The sequence below is a fragment of the Delphinus delphis genome, chromosome 1 (assembly GCF_949987515.2).
Source record: "Delphinus delphis chromosome 1, mDelDel1.2, whole genome shotgun sequence".
In the NCBI taxonomy this organism is placed as follows: Eukaryota; Metazoa; Chordata; class Mammalia; order Artiodactyla; family Delphinidae; genus Delphinus; species Delphinus delphis.
This window is the reverse complement of record NC_082683.1, coordinates 33,881,835-33,902,998: the sequence shown is the minus strand read 5'-3', so window position 1 is coordinate 33,902,998 and position 21,164 is coordinate 33,881,835. Positions and strand designations below refer to the sequence as shown.

The 21,164-nt window shown below is 42.0% G+C and overlaps 1 long non-coding RNA gene across 1 annotated transcript in view; it reads left to right on the top strand.

Annotated features, from left to right (window-relative positions):
• The first annotated feature begins 1,672 nt into the window (after positions 1 to 1,672).
• The window catches only part of LOC132420107 (uncharacterized), a 344,844-nt gene continuing 325,352 nt past the window's right edge, over positions 1,673 to 21,164 (top strand). The window contains exon 1 of the long non-coding RNA XR_009518315.1: positions 1,673 to 1,803. This is a non-coding gene — a long non-coding RNA (uncharacterized lncRNA). The remainder of the gene's footprint in view (positions 1,804 to 21,164) is intronic.

Genomic DNA, 21,164 nt, shown 5'->3' with positions numbered 1-21,164 from the left:
TTGAGAAACCTGTGGGACATCAGGTGCATGTAAGAATTTGAAGCTCAGTAACTGAACTCATGGACATGGCTGATAGAACCTAGGAAGGATTTTGGGAGGAGCCATGGAAAACATCAATATTTAAAATAAGTTTGCCAAGGAAATGAAGGTCAAAAGACAGAAAGAATGGAGAGAAGGGGGAGAACCAGGAATGTTCAGGGTCACAGAAAGCCAAAGGATTAAGGGAGACATCAGTTTTGAGCTCTAGTGCAGGCAGAAGCCACATTCTAGAGAACTAATATATATATGGGAGATGAGGAAGTAGAAGTAAAAACATGCAGACCACCCTTGCAAGAATCTTGGATGAGAAGGGCTGGGAAAGTGCATGGTAATTGGAAAGGGTACAGCCTCAAGGGAGTTAGGTGTGGTTTTTAAAAAATTGTAGCTTGATTAAAAAAAAAATTGAGATATAATTCACATACCATACAATTCACTCTTTTAAAATGTATTACTCAGTGGTTTTTAGTATATCCACAAAGTTGTGCAATCATCACTCCTATCTAATTCCAGAACATTTTCATCACCCCAGAAGAAACCCCATGCCCATTAGCCGTCACTTTCCATTCTCCCTTCCCCCAGCCCTTGGCAACCACCAACCTATTTCCTGTCTATATAGATTTGCCTATTCTGGACATTTCATACAAGTGGACTTATATACAATATGATCTTTTGCGCCTGGCTTCTTTCACTTAGTTTTCAATGTTCGTCCATATAATATCATGGATCAGTAGTACTTCAGTCCTTTTCATAGCCCAATGAAATTCCACTGTATGGATAAACCATAATTTGTTTATCCATTCATCAAACGATGGACATTCGATTATTTCCAATTTTGGGCCATTATGAATATGCTACGACATTTGTGGACAAGTTTTTGTGTAGATATATGTTTCCCTTCTTATTTACAGGCTGAGGGTGGCGGGAGCCGCAGAGGGAGCGGTGAGATATACAGGGGTGGGGGGGGGTGGGGAGAAGGAAGTAGGCGCTGGAGAGAGGCTACTTTCTTCAACATCCCTCTCACGTCCTCTGTCGGCACAACCTTAATGTCCTAACCTCGCTTCACAGCTACTGGACCTTCTGCACACCCATCACACTTGTTGACCAGGGAGCGAATCCAGCGCGTGGATAAAGCACCCCTAGACCTGTCGCAGATACGTCCGGGCCAGCGGTTCGTTTTCTGTAGTTCCTAGTTTCGCGGTCTCCTGTAGTTAGAGCCTGGCTCATTCCGGTTTGACTTTTTTCCCCGCAGATTCGTTCACAGGTGAATAAAGAAAATTCACCGTGAAGTCTGAGTCTGACTCCTGGTTCTTCAGGTCACCCAAGGCTCTCAGTCGTTCCGGATAAGGAAGGATGCCCAATACCAGCTGTAGCGGACCCAGAACGCCAGCACTCAGCACTTACGCGTTGCCCATCGCAGCCACCGCGCACGCGCCGCTTCGCCGCCAAGGAGGGGGTGGGGAGTGGGCGGGGCGGTTATCTCCCGGACCAATCGGAAGCGAGGGGCCCCGCCCTCCGGGCCAGTGGACCGAGCTTGACCCCAGCGGTGGGCGGAGGAGGCGGGGCCAGCCGTGCGGCCGCGGAGGGGGCGGGGCCCAGGGCCTGGAGGCGGGGCCTGGGGCTGTCAGTCCCGCGCCCGCCGCCGCCGCCGCCGCCGCCGCCGCGGTTCCTTACATGTCGTGGCCCCGGTGGCTGCCGGCGCTGCCGACCGCCGTCCGTCGCCCCGGCATCCCGAGCCGCCTCTCGCCGTGCCGGCCCGGCGCGCAGGTAAGGCCGGCTGCGCTGCCGAGCCATCGCGTCCCCCTACTCGGCAGCGGTCCGCCGCGCGGGCGCCCCCTCCGGGCTGTGTCAGCGCCGCGGCTCCCCTTGCCTCCCGGGGGCGGTCCCGGGGGGCGGGACGACCGTCCTCCCCATCCCCCCCCACACCTCCGGGCGCCGCGCCTGCAGCCGGGTCCCCGGGCCGCGCCTCCGCATCCCGGCGTGGGGCTGGTCCCGAGCACCCCCATCTCGGGCCGATTACACAATCGCTGGGGCTGGGGGCAGGGGCCCCTCCCGAGCCTCGGCCCCACACCTGTCCCCGTGCCGCGCTCCCAGGCAGAGGGCAGACAACCAGCGCGACAGCGGGGGCCCGGAAAGTTTCACTTTGTGGTCCGGGTTTGTTGACATCTGAGAGATGCGGAGAGATGGAGGCTGAGCTGCGAGGATGCGCCTTGCGAGCAGCGTTGCCTTTGCCCCGGGGTGGCCCTGGTCCAGGTTTCCTTTCCAGAAGTCCTGCCGAGAGCCCTGCTCTGGGCTGGAGGCTGCTGCAGGGCACACAGGTCTCTCTCCGCTTGTACGTTAGCGAGCCTATCCCCTAGCTTGCAGCATCCTGGGGAAAGCTCAGCCTCTCGCTCTTCCCCCTTTCCTAATTGAGCATTGACAGAACGTGTAGACGAATTTACTTAGCATTTCCCTGACACTTTGTATTTGTGAAGCGCGTTGCCATCCCTGATTAGTTAATTAACAAGGTGGGAAAGCAAAATAGATCCTGAAACGCATGGCTAATGCCTTTAGTCTAGCAACTCTGAGAACCACTGAGAGCTTTAGGCTGTTTGCGGTGAGAGATGCTTTTGGCCGAGGTGCTGCCAGTAGAGCTATTCAGTGTCTTCTGGTTGCCTGAGAAGGCTTTGGTGATAATGGCAAGGCTTTCTCTGCCTCTCCCTGCTTATACTGTTTATTAAGGGTCGCTAATCTATGGTGGGTTATTTGGGTTTCTTCACTTAAGCAAAGGAGGAATTAGAAGTGTTGCTGACAAAGCAGTTAAGGAAAACAAACAAACAAAAAACCCCCCAAAACCCTGAGGTTCAGATAAGTTTGGATAGTGCTTTACCAGGTTACCCCTCCTGTGCAGAAAACCTTGGCTTTTCCTGTTCTCTCCCTATCTTCCTGGTAGGACTGTATCCATCTGGGCTGGCGTTACTGGTTCTGCATTTAGTCCATACACCTCTTGCTGCCTGTGGTTTACAAACCTGCCTAGGGACATCCTCTAAGAGTGGCCTTAATTAGCACTTTTTTCTGCCCATTAAGCAATACAGCTTGAAATCTCTTGTAATCAGGCACTGTTGTAGTGTTGAATCTTTAATAATGTCTAATTCATTTTAATAGCGTTTCTATAATAATCTTTCTATTAGTATGCCAGTTCTGCAACACCAGTACTTTTAGTATAGAAGCAGCAATTTACTCGAAATATTGTCATGGCAAAAACAATTCTTCAACATTTTTGCAGCCTACTTTACTTAGATAATTACTGCTAGAGGCTGTTAAGGTTTTTTATTCTTTGGTGTGGTAGGTGTTACAATGCTTTTGATCTATGAGGTCATTATGAGGTCATTCCTACTTGTAGAAATGATTTCAGTCACGGTGTCACTTAAGTATTTTGTGGACTAATAGCATGTGAGTTTTCCCGACATGCTGATTTCTTTTTGAACGAGGAACCGAGTTAACAAGATTTAGTTTTGATTTGCCAGCTTAAATTTTAAGAAGGATGATATTTACTGTATTTGGGGGACTATATTAGTACTATGATGCTGATTTTATTAGCATAGGTATCAGGCATTGTTTTGGGTGCCTTACAGATGTTAACTTATCTAATTCTCACAACAATCCTATAAGGGAGGTACTATCATTACCCCAGTTTCAGACAATGAAATTGAGGCCCAGTTGATCGACTCAGGTCACATAGTTAAGTAAACGACAGCTAGATCCTAAGGTAGGCAGCCTGAGTTCAGAGTCCAAGTACTTAACCACTGTGCTATCCTGCCTCTGTAGGTTATTTTTTTTCCAGCAAGTATTTATTTCTACCTGCTGCCTGCATACACCCTGCACTGTGGGGAGAAGAGCACTTACAGTGTAATAACAAACACTGGGCTAAGAGTTCTTATTCTGGCCTTAATTCTGTCACCAACTAATCTGTGATTTTGAGGAGGGTACCTGATCTCCCTGCCTCCCATTTCCTCATTGGTGGGATAATAGCAATTGAAGCAGATGAACTAACTAGCCTTAACCTCCTGGGGAGCTGGAGAGATGAGTCAATGCATGTAAGAATTAAATTTCCTCCTCCCTAAGGCACAGTATAAGATCAAGTATCAAATGAGTGGCGTGTGTGCGCATGCGTATGTGTATGTGTCATGGAGAAGGACTGGAGGGCGCACAATGTATGCTTGCCAGTGGCCACCATGCACTGCACCATGGGAGTGCGGTGGTCGAGAGACTTTATCTTAAATATTTCAGTATTGTTTTATTCTGTTGCCACCAGCATCATTCCTTTGTAATTAAAAAAATAAAAGACAAGCAGAAAAGAAGTCATGCTGTGGAAGTGGGGTAATCATGTGCTGGACAATGCAGGAGCATTCGTGGAGGACCATTTGACATCACTTTGCGGGAGGCTTGGGGTCAGATGATGGCAGGACCTGGATGGCAGGACCTGAATGGCGGATCCAGGAGTTCCCAGCATTGTGGCAAGTCAGGGTTGAAAGGAAACTTTAAGGTCACTGCATCTAACAGCCTCCACCCCTTTCTCCCTTCACCATCTATACAATGGATGAACCCCCGACGTGTGCATACCTGTTTCACTCAGTGCTTATCCTGCTGCTGCTCGGGCACCTCCTGAGCCAGCCATTTGGTGTGTTTCACAAATCTGTGCACAGAAGCAGCTGGGATTGTATCCAGTGATAGGGAACGAGAAACCACAGAAGGATTCTGGGCCCTTCTGGATTGTGCTCTTGAAAGATCAACATCTGTGTGAAACCTGGATTAGAAGGGAAACTCTAAACCAGGAAGACAAGTTAGGAGGCCTTGGCCAGAATCTAGGATTGAGGGGATCCAGACTGAGACAGGTGGCGGCCTGGGATTGAAGAAGTAATGGACCCCAAAAGACAGAATCCCCTGCACCCAGCATCTGCCTGTCCACAAGCGTCAGAGAGGAGGAAAATGTCAACATCTCTCTGGAGTCGGGTGGGGGGGTGGGCGTTGGGAGTGGAGCTGGGAAGTCCAGTGCTGTGGGGAGGAGAGACAACTTTGTATGTATATCCCCCAAAGCTGAATAACAGACTGTGGCTAGTGTAAGCCCTGTGCAGAGTGGAAAGCAGATTTTCTTTCTTTTCAGGAGGGGAGTGTACCATGGGAAACTCCCTCTGCCTAATGAAGAAATAGAATAGTATTTCTCCTTGGGTGTTGTAACCTCTCACACTGCTTTTTTAGCCTTGTGTTTTGCTTCTTGGCCATGATGGGAATCTGGTGGTGTTTGAAGCCATACCAGGAGGACGTGATGCTTTCTTCTCATTTCACTGGGAAATCTTCTTTGGGGGCTTCCGTTCTCCAGTGACACCTGTTGAGTGTGTGCTGTAGAGCTACCACACCTCATGGGGAGTGCTCAGAGAGGCATTAGGAGTTTTTCTCTCCAATGCAGATTGCATGTCACTTCAGAGAAGGCTTGGCATAAAATGGTTACCACATTGACTGGAGAACAGGATAATTTGGAGGAAACAAATAAGATTTAAACAGGAAGCCACAAAGACAGGAGAAATAGTTGCGAGCTTTGTAAGTTCATTTTTCTCTTGTTCCTTTATGTATTTCTGGCTTAGGATGCGACATTTCTTCAGTTCTGTATTCATATTTACAAATTTATAAGTTGAAATACTTTGTCTAATAGTGTATGTGGAAATAAACTGTATAATCTCATTTTTTTTTTTTTTTTTTTGCCAGGACAATATTGGCCTTGGTTTTCCACTATCTTTTAGAGTAGTGGTTTTCAACTAGGGGCGATTTCGCCTCCTAGGGAACACTTGGCAATGTCTGGAGACATTTTTGGTTGTTGCGACTGGGGACAGCATACCTGCTACCGGCATCCAGTGGGTAGAGACCAGGGAAGCTGCTGAACATCCCACAATGCACAGGATGGCCCCCCAAACAAGGGATTGTTCAGACTGAAATGCTCATAGGGTTGAGATTGAAAAACTCCACTTTAGATGTTAAAAACATTTCTTATTAGGAGCATATTGAGGCTAGAGGGAAGAGGAAGAAGAGGGAAATATAAAGTGTTCCTCGAGTCCTTGCAAGTGATAACAGCACCCTCCCTTCTGACAGGCAGGAGGGAGAAGCAGCGAAACAAGCCTCCGGAACACAGGCGTTCCTCTGCCACCCAGGAGCTATTTCCATAACTGGATTGCTCAACACAGTAGTTTGGAACAGGAAGTAGAGGCCCTTGGAGTGGGAGGAGGCTGTCAGGGTAATTTGTGAAGGCACAAGGGTTTATAGGCCAAGAAGGGAAGCTGGGTCCTGCCAGAATAATTCTGAAAAGTTCTAGGAAACTTTTCTAAAGGTGATTTTGTTGAGGACACTGCGTGTAATGCTTCAAAGACACAATCTCTGTCCTGGGAGTACAGGAACCCTGTAGGCTGTCGATCTGAGCACTTCCCGGATTCTTCCATTGTCTAGACACAGAGTGGAGAGTGAAGAGCGCTTGGTTTTGTTTTCAGGTTGTAGCTGTGTCCTCCTGCAACCTTTCTTTCAAAACTTTTACATTATGGAAAATTTTATCATGCCTTTCTATGGTGAGGGCGACTCCTAGGCTACTAATAAGAGTTATCTACTCTGTGCCTCTGTTATGCACCAAGCACTTTACTTATATTGATTCCATTCCTTAGAACCTTTCTAGGTGGGAATTAGTATTCCCAGGTTGCAGATGAGGACACTGAGTTTTGGAGAAGTTAAGGAAAGCTAAGAGGTAGCATTGGGTTTTAACCCAGTTTGTTTGATTCCAAAGCCCTAATTCTTTCCATTAGGCCTCGTCTCTCATGGGTAAAATTGGTGGGAGTTTGTACCAGGACTGGTAGAGAAAATGAAGGCAGGTGCTGTGAAAGGGGACCGAGAGCTCTGGTTCCCCCAGCTAATGAAATCTTCACACTGAACCCCCTGGGAAACATTGCTCTTGAGGGTGATAAATTACCTGTGTCCTATTTTTGAGCTGACTGTATAAAACAGAATTGAACACGGGTAGCCCTGAACCAAATTTGGTTAGCAGATGTGTTTTATTTGGTCTGCGCAGTGTTTTATTTTTTAAAAACTGGATTAGTTGAAAGCGGGAGATTTCACACTACAATTTCCAAATTGCCAAATTTCTTGGTTTCTCTTGAACCATCAGAAGATCTGGCAACGGCGGGTCCACATTCCTCCTTGGCAGTAGTTAGTTATAGTAGCCACCCCTCTTTGGATGTAGCAGAGACTCCCTCGTTTGCCATCCTTACCATCCTGCCCAATTCACTCATTTATATCACTTGCCAGGACTCTGAAGGCATTTGTTAGAGGTACCCTTGTAGAAGTCACACCCGTTCTCTCTGCCAGTGTCAGGGATGTGTTAGTGGAGGCTTGTTCTGTATCTGAATTAAAGATCCCCAGCATCTTTCCCATTTGTAAAGAGTCTGGAGAGGGTGACTCTACTTGGCATGTGAACAGACCCCACCCACCGTCTATCCCCCCAACAGTGGCTAATTGGACTCTGGAAGGGTTCTTGGACTAAGGCAGACCAATCTGATATTTGGGATTTAGACACCAAGCTGAGGAACCTCAGGTGGGAAGGACTTGTAGACTCAGGCTGAAAATGGTGATGTTGGAGGTGGCTGAGTGAGCAGAGAAGCTGGACGGCAAGTAGTGAGAGACAGTGTGGCAGCAGAGATAGAGGAGCTGCCCAGTCTCTGCTTTCACGCTACTTCCTGCAGTTGGGTTCCTCTGTAGCCACAGCATTCATTCAGTGACACTTACTGTGCACTTACTATAATGCCAAGCACCGTTTAGATGCTTGTGATATATCAGTGAACAAAAACAGACAAAGGCCCTGTTCTCATAGAGCTTATATCTTGGTGGGGGAAAGCAAACAACGCCAAACAAAGAAGCAAGTAAGTATAAAATATGTAAGGTGGTGATAAGTGCCAAGACGAGAAATAGACTGGGTAAGGAGACGTGGAGTGGATGTGCGGGGTAGTGATGCTGTGTGAGAGAGGTTGTTCAAGGAAGACCTCCTGACATAGTGATATTTGAGTAGAGATGTGAATGAAGTGAGGAGTGAGCCATGAGGGAACCTAGGGGTGGAGCAGTTTAGCAAGTGCAAAGGTCCTGAGGTGGGAGTATGCTTGACCTGTTTGGAAAACAACAAGGAGGATATGGTGGCTAGAATGAAACAATCATGGGAGAAGGGGAGGGGGAGGGAATTAGAGTCTCACAGCCATGCTAAAGACTTTGGATTTTATTCTAGTGAGGTAGGAAGCCATTAGAAGATTTTGAGCATAGGTGGCATGAGCTGGCTTATGTCTTAAAAATGTAAATGTTGCTGTTTACAATGGCCAAGACATGGAAGCAACCTAAATGTCCATTGGCAGATGAATGGATAAAGAAGATGTGGTACATGTATACAATGGAATATTACTCAGTCATAAAAAAGAATGAAATAATGCCATTTGCAGCAACATGGATGGACCTAGAGATTATCATACTAAGTGAAGTAAGTCAGAAAGAGAAATACCATATTTTATCACTTATATGTGGAATCTAAAATATGACACAAATGAACTTATTTATAAAACAGAAACAGACTCATAAACGTAGAAAGCAAACTTATGGTTACCAAAGGGGAACAGGGGTGAGGGGAGGGATAAATTAGGAGTTTGGGATTAGCAGATACAAACTACCATATATAAAATAGATAAACAACAAGGCCCTACTGTATAGCACAGGGAACTATATTCAGTATCTTATAATAACCTATAATGGAAAAGAATCTGAAAAAGGACATATATATATATATATATATATATATATATATATTCTCAGTATAACAGAATCACTTTGCTGTACACCTGAAACTAACATAACATTGTAAATCAATTATACTTCAATTAAGAAAAATAAATGTAAATGCTGTATGGGAATAGACTGCAAGGCAGCTAAGGTGTATTCAGGACAACTAATTAGGAGGCTATACAATAGTCCAGATAAAATATAATGGTGGCTAGGACTAGGGTAGAGATGGAGGTGGTGAGAAGTGGACAAGGTCTGAATATATTTTGAAGGTGGAGTTGACAGGAATTAATGATGTATTTTTGTACTGGATATGAGAGAGGAGAGTCAAGATGATTCCAACCTTTGTGTATAAACATTATTGCAATAGTTGGCATTTCCCCCTCTCTTCCTTGAAAATATTTAGAAGCAACAAGGAAGGTGAAAAAATAATAATGAAGATTTTGCAAACCCCATTTCCAGCAAAATTAGGAAAGAAATTTAATCTGTAGACTTCAACATGTGTGTTAAGACTGTCCCAAATAGATGAGATCAGGTAGAAGCCACGTGGGGAGAACTGAAGGGAGGCAGCACAGAGATAGCAAGAGACACCAGCAGCAGTAGATCTTAGAAAGTACCAGAAAAGTCATATTCTTTAAGGTGAAAAGTGCACCCTGATGTGAAAAAGCTATATCCCTTGCTTACAGCAATTGTTGTGAAAACTGGATGTACAGCTGGTAGAAGAAACCCTCCTGGCATAGTTTGATTCAAAGTTGTGAAAGAAGAAGGGTTGTATAAAGAATCACATAGGCAAGCTGCCATATAGGTAGGAAGTATTCTGTCTTTTTGGCAGCAAGGAAAAAAGAGAGTCTTTGGGTTGTAAAATACTTCAAGGAATGAAATATTTTAAAAAGAGGTAGATAAGTGGGTAAATGTAAATGTAGGAAAAATTGGCTTTAAGGTAGTTCCAGGTTGCTGGTGTTCCCTGCCCCCTCCCCTCCCCTGATACCTGGCAGAATCAAAGATGAATCTTCTCTAAAGGAAAGCATCTTCCTAGTTTTCCAGGGCCAATGAGCAGTACAGTCAGAAAGAACAAAGCACATGAGGAAACAAAACATGATGAGAGAACTAGCAGATGTAACTGATAGAAAGAAAAAAAAAAGACTCACAAATTCTTTATGTATTTAATCAGAGACAAATAACTATGTTTATTATGTTCATAGAAATAAAAGCAAGCTTGTAAATATTTTCAGGGAATGGGTAACAGTTAAAAGCGACTTGGCAGGTTTGAAAAAGACCAAATAGAACTTCTAGAAATAAAAATATAAAACTGAAATTTAAAAACTTAATGGATTACCATTAGATAACATATTAGGTAAAATCAAAGAGAGATTAGTGAATTGGATGTTACATTATAAGAAATTATCCAAAATGATGCATAGGGAGACAAAAATACAGAAAATATGGAAGAGAGGTTAAAAGACATGGAGGATAGATCAACTATACTTCAATAAATTTTTTTAAAAAGACATGGAGGATAGAACGAGAAGTTCTAATGTACATTTAATTGGAGTACAAAAAGGCAAGGGAGAATGGGTAGAAGCAACTATTTGAGGAGATAATGACTGACATTTTTCCAGAATCAGTAGAACATATCAAGCCAAAAATTCACAAGCAGAGCACCAAAGGCAAAGAGAAAATTCTAAAAACATCCAGAAAAAAACACATTGCCTTGAAAAGTGATTTACACACTTCCCAATACCAACAATGGAAGCCAGAAGACAGTGGAATGATTTCTATAGTGAACTAGCTGATAACCTAGAATTCTATGCACAGAGAAAATACCTTTCAAGAAAATGGCAATGTAAAGACATTTCTATATAAAGAAAATGTAGAGTTTGCCAACACTTTGTGAGTTTGCCTCCCTAAAGGAAATCTTCACTGATTTTTCCTTTGGGCAGAAGGAAAGTGACTCCAGTGGTAAAAGCTGAGCGCTAGTAAGGGATGAAGTATTTTAAAAAGAGGTAATATGTGGGTAAATGTAAATGTAGGAAAAATTAAATATAAAATAGAATTTTAATATCTTATGCATTAAAATATAGAGAATTGAAAGTAAGACAACAATGGCATACAAGTTAAGAAAGGAGTCTAGCATCCTGATATTACCTGGAAGGAGAGTAAAGATTAATAGTCATTCTTAGACTAATAAGTTAATAATGCATATTGTATTTTCTAGAATAACCAGGGAAAGAATAGAAGCAGAGTGTATAACATCACAGCTAGTCAAGAAAGGCTTATCTACAACAAAACTGTAGAGAGAATGAAAGTGAAAGGATGGGATACTGTCAAAACAATAAGCACAATATCAGATAAAGCAGATGTTATGGTTAAAAACATCACTGGGGGTAAAAAGTTACTTTTACCAGGAAAAATATCAGTTTGAAATATTAAATATGTTAATAACATAGAATAGTATATAAAGGAAAGGATGACAGAACTATAAGGAGGAAGAGAAATACCTGCAATCATAGCTAAGACATTTTAAAGGAGAACTAGGTCAGAGGACTTGCCCTATGGATATCAAATCTTATAATAAAGCTATAGTAAGCACAACAGAGTGAAATTGATTCAAGAATAACCAAACAATCCAACAGAACAAAATAGGGAGCCCAGAAGCAAACCTGTGCACTTATGGACTCCTTATGTATTGCAGAGTATGCATTACAGATTAACACTGAATTTTCCAATAAATGGGTACTGCGACTCATGGATATGCATATGGACAAACATCATCTGACTATCGTATATAATACATGAAAATCAATTTCAAGGGGATTTAAAAACTTAAACAGGAAAGGAAAATCTATAAACATTTTGATAATACAAGAGAATACCTTCATGATCCCTGCATGGGAAGGACTTCTTAAATAAGATGCAAAAAGCAAACTTAAGAAAGGATTGAGAAAATTGATTACATTAAAATTAAGAACTTATTTTAATTAAAAGCTACTATGAAAAGAAGGTAATAATTAATTACAGCACTGGAAAAGAAATATTTGAGCTTCACAAGGACAGATACTATGTCTATATTATTCATCACTGTACCCCAGCACCTTGCAGAGTACCTAAAACCAAAGCTTCAGCACCCAGGGTACTATATACTAAGTACTTACAACCATTCCCAAATGATGAAGCTCACCTACAGAGCAGAATCCACATCATAAACCACAAACATTATTCCTTTATTGCTTTCTGCTGCTGCTGTTCATTCTTTAGAAAATAAGAGGAGAGAAAATAGGGGTGGTAGCTTAACCAGCCCATTGTTTAAAAATATTCAGTGTAGAAACTATTTGTTTAGGGTTGGGCAGATTGCTGAGAAGATTATATAGAAATATGAAACAAGGGTTCTTCCTGGAGGAATTTACACTCTAGTTGGGAGATTGGCAAATAGGAAAAGATACTTGACAAATCTGGACCATTTAAAAAAATGTTATTTATGCTGTAAAGTATATAGGAGGACAGAGATAACACTGCCAGATGTGATAATTGAGAAGGATATCATGGAGGAGGGAAGATTTGATCTGTGTATTGAAGGAGGGTAAATTTATGGATAGGAAGAGAGAAAGGGAGAAAGTATTCTAGGGGAGGAATGAGGATGAAATGTGCTTTGTAGGCAAGAAAAATTTAAGGTGCTTTGGGGAAACAGGCCCATATGACCAGAGTAGGAGACAGATTATAAGTATAGATTCTTTCAGAATAAATATGAGTGAATAGCTGGAATTTTTTTTAAAGAATCATAGTGATGTAAACATAAAAGTCCTACTACTTATGAAAAGTGTATCCATAGGTAAAGTAATTAAACCCCTTTGGTGTTGGCAGAGGAATTGTAATCAGTAATTGTGGTGGACATCTGTGGATTCTGATGCCCAGCAGCATTCACTCTTTTCCTGCTTGTGGGACCCCAGCCTCCAAGGATGAGTCGCCCACGGAGGAGAGCATAGCAGAAAAATGGAGAGAAACTGCATCTAAGTGACATTATTGGAGTCAAACCTGGTTTTCCTTTCATTGCTGAAGTTGATTTGAGTTGGGTTGTCTGTTAATTGGAATTAAAAGAATCAAAACTGACACAGGAACAGACAAAAAGATCAGGAGTACAGAGTGGAGAATTCAGAAACAGGCTCATACACATACGAGAATTTCACCTTACTGGATACTCCTCTGTCTTCTTTGCTACGGATCCTCTCTTCCCGATTTCTGAAGCTAGAGTATCTCAGGGCTCAGGCTTCATTCCTAGATGAATTTATCCTGTCCTGTAGTATTAAATATCTATTTGTGTGACTCCTAAGTTTGTATTTCTGGTTTTCATCATTCTTCTGAGATTCAGACCCATATATTCACTTGCCCACTTGCATTCTCACTTGGGTGTCTAAGAGGATCTGAAACTTAACATGTCCTGATTCCCAACCTCCCCTCCTCCAAACCTGCTCCCTTCCTGAAAAGGCCCCTAGAATGGCATCACCATCTTTTTGCTCAGGCCAAAAACCGAGGAGTTATCTTTGAGTCTTCTCTTTCCTGTAACTTCCACATTTAGGCCATCAGCAAGTCCTCTTCAAACTTTTTTGACTCCACCTTCAGAATATAGCCTGGATCTGACTACTTCTCCTTACCTCCGCGGTTCCCACCATGGTCCAAGCCATAACCATCCTTTGCTTGGATTATTGCAATAGCTCCTAACTGACTTCTATACTTCCATTTCTTCCTCTTATGGTCTCTTCTACACACATTTGTTAGAGAGATCTTTCAAAACATGTCAGATCATGTTACTTGCCTGCTCAAAACCATTGTTTTCTCATTACATTTAGAATATCCCAAATCATTACCATGGTCTGTAGATCACTGCATTATTTGGCCCCTGCCTAGGTTTCTAAATACATCTCTGCTTCTCTCCTTCTCACTCTGCTACAGTCTCACTGGCCTTTTTGCTCTTCCTGGAACATGCCAAGTACATTTCTGCTGTGGGGCCTTTATACTTCTTCCTTCTGGTCTTTTTATGATCATTGCCTCACATCATTCAGGTCTCTGATCAGATATGACCTCATCAAGGTGACCCTTCTCTGACTATTTTATGTAAAACAGTTCTTCCCCTTCCTCCTCTTCAGAACCCTTATCATTATCTTGTTTATTATCTGTTTTCTTCACTAAATGTAAGCTTCATGAAGCAGGAATGTTGTCTTGTTTAATGCTATATTCCCAGCATTGGAATAATGACTGAATCATAGTTTCAGTCAATACATATTTTTGAATGACTGATTAAATGAAATTCATATATAATAGAGGTAGCATATGTATCATTTTGTAAGATTTATTATTCAACAAGTGACTTGGGGAAAAAATGGTTAGACATTTAAGGATGAAATGGATTATTAATAAGAGGATATTATGGACAGTTTTATGCCAAAATATTTGACAATTTAGATGAAATAAACAAATTTCTTAAAAAACCAAAACTAACGCAAGAGGAAATAGAAAATCTGAATGGAGCTATATCCATTAAAGAATTGAATTCATTCTTAAAGACCTTCCCACCAAACAGATAAACAATCAAACAGAGACTTTAGGCTTAGATGGTCTTTCTAGTAAAGTCTTCAAGATGTTTAAAATAATTCTTCAGAGAATAGAAAAAGAGGTAACATGTCTCAGCTCATTCTCAAGGAAAGCCTTTATACCAAACCTTGACAAGGACATTACGAGAAAAGAAAATTAAAGCCCAAACACTCTCATGGACATAGGTAGAGAAATCCTAAACAAAATATAATCAACATGAATTAAACAATACATAAAAAGGGTAATGCATCGTAACCAAGTGGAATAGGTTTCAAGAGTAGTCAAAATAAGCCAAGGTAATTCCCCACAATAACAGAGTAAAGAGAAAAAGAATATAGTCATCTCAATAGATGCAGAAAAATAATTTTATAAAACTCAATATTGATTCATGACTTAAAATAAAGTCTTAGTAAAGGAAATTCCTTAATCTGATGAGTATCTACAAATAACTTAAGGCAAACATCATACTTAATGGTGAAATGTTGAAAGCTTTCTCCGTGGGATGTCTGCTGTCACCACTTCTATATAACATCGCATTAGAAGTCCTAGTCATTGCAGCAAGGCCAGAGAAAGAAATAAAAGGCATATGGATTGGAAAGTAAGAAATAAAACTGTCATTATCAGGAGGTAAAATGATTGCGTATTTAGAAAATCCAAAAGAATCTAGAGATAAACTATTGGAATTACTAAGTAAGTTTAGCAAGGCTGCTGAATACAAGGTCAATATATAAAAATCAATTGTACTCAATATGCTAGTAACAAAAATGCAAAATGAAAATTTAAAAATGATACCATTTACCTCAAAACACATCATATTTATAGGAACAAATATAATAAAGACGTACAAGATTTCTATACTGAATACAAGAAGACATATTGAGAGAAATTAAATGAGACTTAAATAGATGGAGAGATATACCATGTTCATAGACTGGATGACTCAATATTGTAAAGATGTCAATTTCCCCCAAATGTATCTGTAAATTCTGCACACCATTCAAAATTCCAGTAGGCTTTTAAAATGGACATTAACAATCTGATTATAAAATTTGTATGGAAAGGAAAAGGGCCAAAATTAGCCAAAATGATCATGAAGAACAAGAACAAAGTTGAGAGAACTTCCACTATCAGATATCTAGACTAATTATAAAGCCATAGTATTAAGACAGTGTGGTGTATGTGCCAGAATAGACAAATGGCCCAACAGAACATGGTAGACGGTTTAGGAAGAGACCCTCAGATGATCACTGATTTACAACAAAGGTGACACCAAAATGTAGTAGAGAAGGGATGTCTTTTCAATAAATGGTGCTGATCCAATTTAATAGCCATGTGAAAAAAGTGAATCTTGACCCCCTTCCTCAAACCATTCACAAAAAATAATTCCAGATGCATCATAGGCCTGAATATGGTAGTAAGACAAGAAAGCTCTTAGAAGAAAATGTAAGAGAATGTCTGCAGCCTTAGAGTGGGCAAGACACCAAAGCACTAACTGTAAAGAAAAATATTGATAAACTAAATTAGATTGAAATTAAGAACTTCTCGTCATCAAAAGACATCATTAAGAGAATGAAAGGACAAGCCACAGAGTAGAAGATACTGCAAAGAACTACAAATCAATAAGAGAAAGGCAAATAGCCCAATAGAAAAATGGAAAAAAACTTGAATAGACACTTCACACAGAGGATGTTCAAATGGTCAATAAAAGGTACGCAACTTCACTAATTGTCAGGGAAATGCAAATTAAAACTCTGATAAGTATGTCTACATATATTTACCAAAATGGCTAAAATTAAAAAGTCAGGCAATAGCAAGTGTTGACAAGAACATGGAACAATTGGACTCTCATATATTGTTGGTGGGAATGTAAACTGATACAACTACTTTGGAAAACTGTTTGGTAGTATCTGCTAAAGCTGAACACTCTATACCCTCTACCTTAAATTCCACTCCTAGGTAGGTACCCAACAGAAATGTATATATATGATTACCAAAAAACACATATAAGAATGTTCATAGCATTCATATTATTCATAATAGCCTTAAACTGAAAGCAACCCAAATGTCCAAAGACAGTAGAATGGATAAGTAAATCACAGTATTGATATATTCATACTATGGTAATAGATATAGGAATGAGAATAAGTAATCTATAACTACATGCAAAAATGTGGATGAATCTCACAAGTATAATGCTGAGGAAAAGAAGCCAGACACCAAAACAGGCAGAACTAATATCTGGGGATATAAACCAGAATAGTGGCTACCCAGGGGAGGTGATGACTGGGAGGGGAAGTTAAGGGGACTTCTGCCGTGTGGGTTGTGCTCTGTCTCTTGAACTGGATGGTGTGGTACATGGGGGAGTTTACTTGTGAAAATTCATCAACCTGTACATTTATGTTTTGTGCACTTCTCTGTATGTATCTTATACTTCATTAAAATGTTTACTTAAAGCAACCTGGATCTTTACTTCATTTCTTAAACCAAAGGAAGTTGTAGCGAGACTTAATATTTAAATATAAAATGAAAGTTTCACCATTAAAAATAGGTGAACATTTTTATGATCTTGGAACCATAAATTGGACTGTATAAAATTAAAATTTTCTTTGAAGAGCAAAATTCAAAGAAATTGAATTCAAATTGGTAGAAAATATACCAGAATGTCAACATTGGCTATCTCTTGGGGATGGGATTACTAATGATTTTCATTTTATTTTTATATTTCTTTGTATTTTCCAAATCCCCTACCATAAGTGTGTGTTGATTTAATAATCAAAAGATACTGATTAGGACTCTCAAATTCTGTCTGTGTTTTACCAGCTTCACAAAAATGATCAAACTCCTAGTGAAGGCATCTCTTTCCATCCTTCCTGCCTGTCTATCCATCTTTATCTGCCACTCATCTTCCACATGCATCCTGCCTTTCATTTTTCTATGGAACACAGATACTTTCTCATTGGAAGTAATTTAAACAAAATAGAGCATATAAAGAAAAAGCATGGAAGTCTCCTTCCCAATTCCACTGCCTCCCAACATCTTCTTCTGTACCTTTGCTCACATGTGTATGTTCATGTACAAATACAGTCTTTTTTAAAACATAAATGGGATACTTGCTCCCTACTTCTTCTTTTTTAAAAAAAAATTATTTATTTATTTATTTTTGGCTGCATTGGGTTTTCGTTGCTGTGCACGGGCTTTCTCTAGTTGCAGCGAGCGGGGACTACTCTTCATTGTGGTGCGTGGCCTTCTCAGTGCAGTGACTTCTCTTGTTGCGGAACACGAGCTCTAGGCATGCGGGCTTCAGTAGTTGTGGCACATGGGCTTCAGAGGTTGTGGCTCGCAGGCTCTAGAGTGTAGGCTCAGTAGTTGTGGCGCTCGGGCTTAGTTGCTCTGTGGCATGTGGGATCTTCCCGGACCAGGACTTGAACCTGTGTCCCCTGCATTGGCAGGTGGATTCTTAACCACTGTGCCACCAGGGAAGCCCTGCTCCCTACTTCTTAACCACATTCTATTTTTGTTGTTGTTGTTGTATGTATGTATACTGTTTATTTATTAAGCTTTACATGATTAAAAATTTTAAAAATAAACTTGCATTCTAACATAATTAATGAGAATATTATGAAACTCATAATTACTCAAAATAACACCTTCTCTCTAAGACCTTCTTGAAAGAACCAAGTAAAGCATCCTCCTCCTCTGATCACGCTTTATGATATGACACCATTTACTTCTACACAGTTAACCACATTCTATTACTTGCTGTTCCTTGAACTGTTCATGCTGTTTCACCCCTACATGACTAGCCAAAAGCCCCTTTTACCCTTTCCTCTAGTCTCTGTGCAAACAGCAATTACAGCATCTAATTATTTGATGCTTTTACTAAGGACTTTGGAGGGGAGAAGTTCAAAAGGGACAAAGCATGAAAGGAAAGCAGACAGAGCCATAGCCATGTGGGCAGCTGAAGGATGATGGGGAAGGTGGCAGGATACTATTTCCAGTTATTCACTGAGGTTTTTGTCCCTTTGGTTCCTTTTAGTTATGGCTCATTCCCCTGCCTAGGCAGCTAGGGCATTTCACATTCATTGCCTCAAGGGACAAGTGACATAGTGGAATTCAGAAATCAATGCTTGGGTCTTGCATTTCCAAAGCCTGGTCCTCATGGGGGCACCAAAGAACTCAGCGCATAGACAGCAGATTTAGAAGGTTGCCTGATGAGTAAGAGAAGTGCTCTTCAGACATCCCTGCTCCCAGTGGGGTCATGGTGCCCTTGGTGAGGGGAGGGGTGTGGTGGAGGGGAAGGAGGAGAGGAAGATGTTTGAGGCCCCTGAGGAGGCAGGCTGTGCCCTGTGTCTAGGCTGAGTCCTGAAGGGCAGTGAGTGCAAACCCCTCACAAGCCTGGGGAACCAGAGTGCAGAGGAAACCTGCGGCCCTGCGCTTAGGCAAAGCCCAGGGAGGAGGTATGACTCGAGTTCGCATCACGAATATGGCCCTGGAGCATTCAAGTAGAAATGGCCTCAAATCCTACAGAGGCAGAGAAGCCCCTCAGCCCCACCCCAGCACTTCCCAGAGCCCTTGCACAGCACAGGGGAGAGAAAGTGCTCCCAGAAGGGGTGTGGAAGACTTGGAGGTCAGCTTAGAGAGTGGCTGAGGAAGCCTTGTGGTCGCGAGAGGCGGTCTCCACGATACCTGGAGTGGACCAGTGATCCAGGCTGGAGAGGGGAGAGGAGGTGTGGGCAGAGGCTGGGGGGTGGGGGATAACTTGGAGGATCAGGTGCCTCTCTGCCTCTGGCACCTTGGCACTCACTAAGGAAGGCCCTGGAATTTAGATATTACACTAGGAAGATGGGGCTGGGGAGAGACTTTGAATTGCTTGTAATTACCCGAAGGAGGATTTCAATACACATCAGATTATTAGAGAACAGTAAAGTTGTATTCCTTACACACTTGAGTTTGAGAACTGAGAGTTGTCTCCATTACAAACAGAAGAGAAGAGATCCAGTTTTATTTCTTTGCTTTGGTGGTGGTGCTGTCGGGTTTTGATGTAATTGGCCATGATCCCAGGGATTTCCTTAAGTATGGTCTGTGGAGGCTGTCTCACTCCTGCCCTGCTTTGCTGCTTTGGGGGGCTGCCATGGACCTTTGGAGGCCAACAGAGGCCTGGCAGCCACAGATGTGTTTACCGTCACATCTGTACGTGAGCAAAGTAGGGAAAGATGAAATCAGCAGAATGGGACCTTTCTGAGCAAGAGTATAAAGGAACCCAGCCTGGAACACATTTAAAGTCAATGCTGAATAATCCAAGAGATGCAAATGAAAACCAACAAGGACTCATTTTCTAACTGATTGTGAAGTAAAATGTTTATCACTGACTTGCATTAATTCAAGGGGTGGTTGAGTAATTTTCTGACCTACATTTAGCTTTGATTCATGGAACTTAAAGTTAATTTTCATAGAATTTAAAGTTAAGTTAAAGTTAATACCTGGCGGCTTCAGCATCATGAGTGCCCAGAATCTTCCCTTAAGTAGGTGTCACAAGACAACAAGCTAACGGAAATGAGAGGGCGGAATAGTGCCACTGGACAGGCGGTAGAGGCAGCTTGTGGGATCTTATCCCTCAGCAGTGAAAGCGCGGAGTCCTAACCACTGGACTGCCAGGGAATTCCCCAAGGAAGTTGTTTCTTGGTAGTGGTTCTGGGTACTCTATGAAGCTCAGGATGAGGATGCTTTTGGTTGTCCCAGCTGTATTTGTGCTCTGCTGTCCCACCACCATTTCAGACTTTGCTGACCTTTGCCAAAAACCCTAATCTACTCATCCCTTCTTCCCGTGCCCTTTCTGCCTTCCTGCTTATGCTTTGCACACTCTGCTGACTCCTTTGCTCTGTGCTGGGCTTTGGTTTTTCTTCTCCTCCCTGAACTCTCACCCTGTTTGCCCCTGCTCCCTTTCCTTCCTCGTGATGTGCTCATCCCCGCTCAAGTGCAGCTCTATTGTTAATTTTGTGGCAGGCCTTTTTCTCTTCACCTCGCAGACTCTCCCCCAGCTGGGGAGGAACATGTATCTACTCTTCAGGAAATGCTGTCCTTTGGGTGGAAAAGGACTGGCTTCCTAGCAGTGCCAGAATGAAGCTCCTTCTCTACTGGAAACAAACAAAACCCCTTTATCTGTGGAACTTCCTGTTTCCTCCGCTGAAAGCTGTGCTTTTCAAACATGAGGCATTAAGCCAGGGGCACATGGAATCATAGGATAAACTGGGCACGTCTTCCTGGATGTCACTCAAAACTTCGGGGGAAAATGGTTTTGAATTCTTCTGCCTCATAAAAACAATTGCCGCATATGAGTTGAAGCACATTCTGGAGGGCAACCTAAAATTCACATGGCATTCAAAGATTAAACAGGAGATGTAAAAATTTTATGCTTCTGATAAGCTGCTTTGGGTTATGTCTTCAAAATTCCTGTGGTGTCTTTCCACTCCTCTGCTGTTAGGAAGTACTTCAGTCGAGAATTTTGAACAGCACATAAAGCAGTCCTTGGAAGTAGCAGATTTCTGTGAGTTTCACCCAGTGAATTTGGCACCTAGGGTTGATTTAATGAAGTTGGAGAAAATTTTGAAATATTAATAGAGATTTCTTTCCTCCTCACCCTTTAAAGTTTCCCTATGTCCTGCTTATTCTGTTATTAATTTATTGCTTGGGGAGCATTTGGATTGTTACAGCAGGAA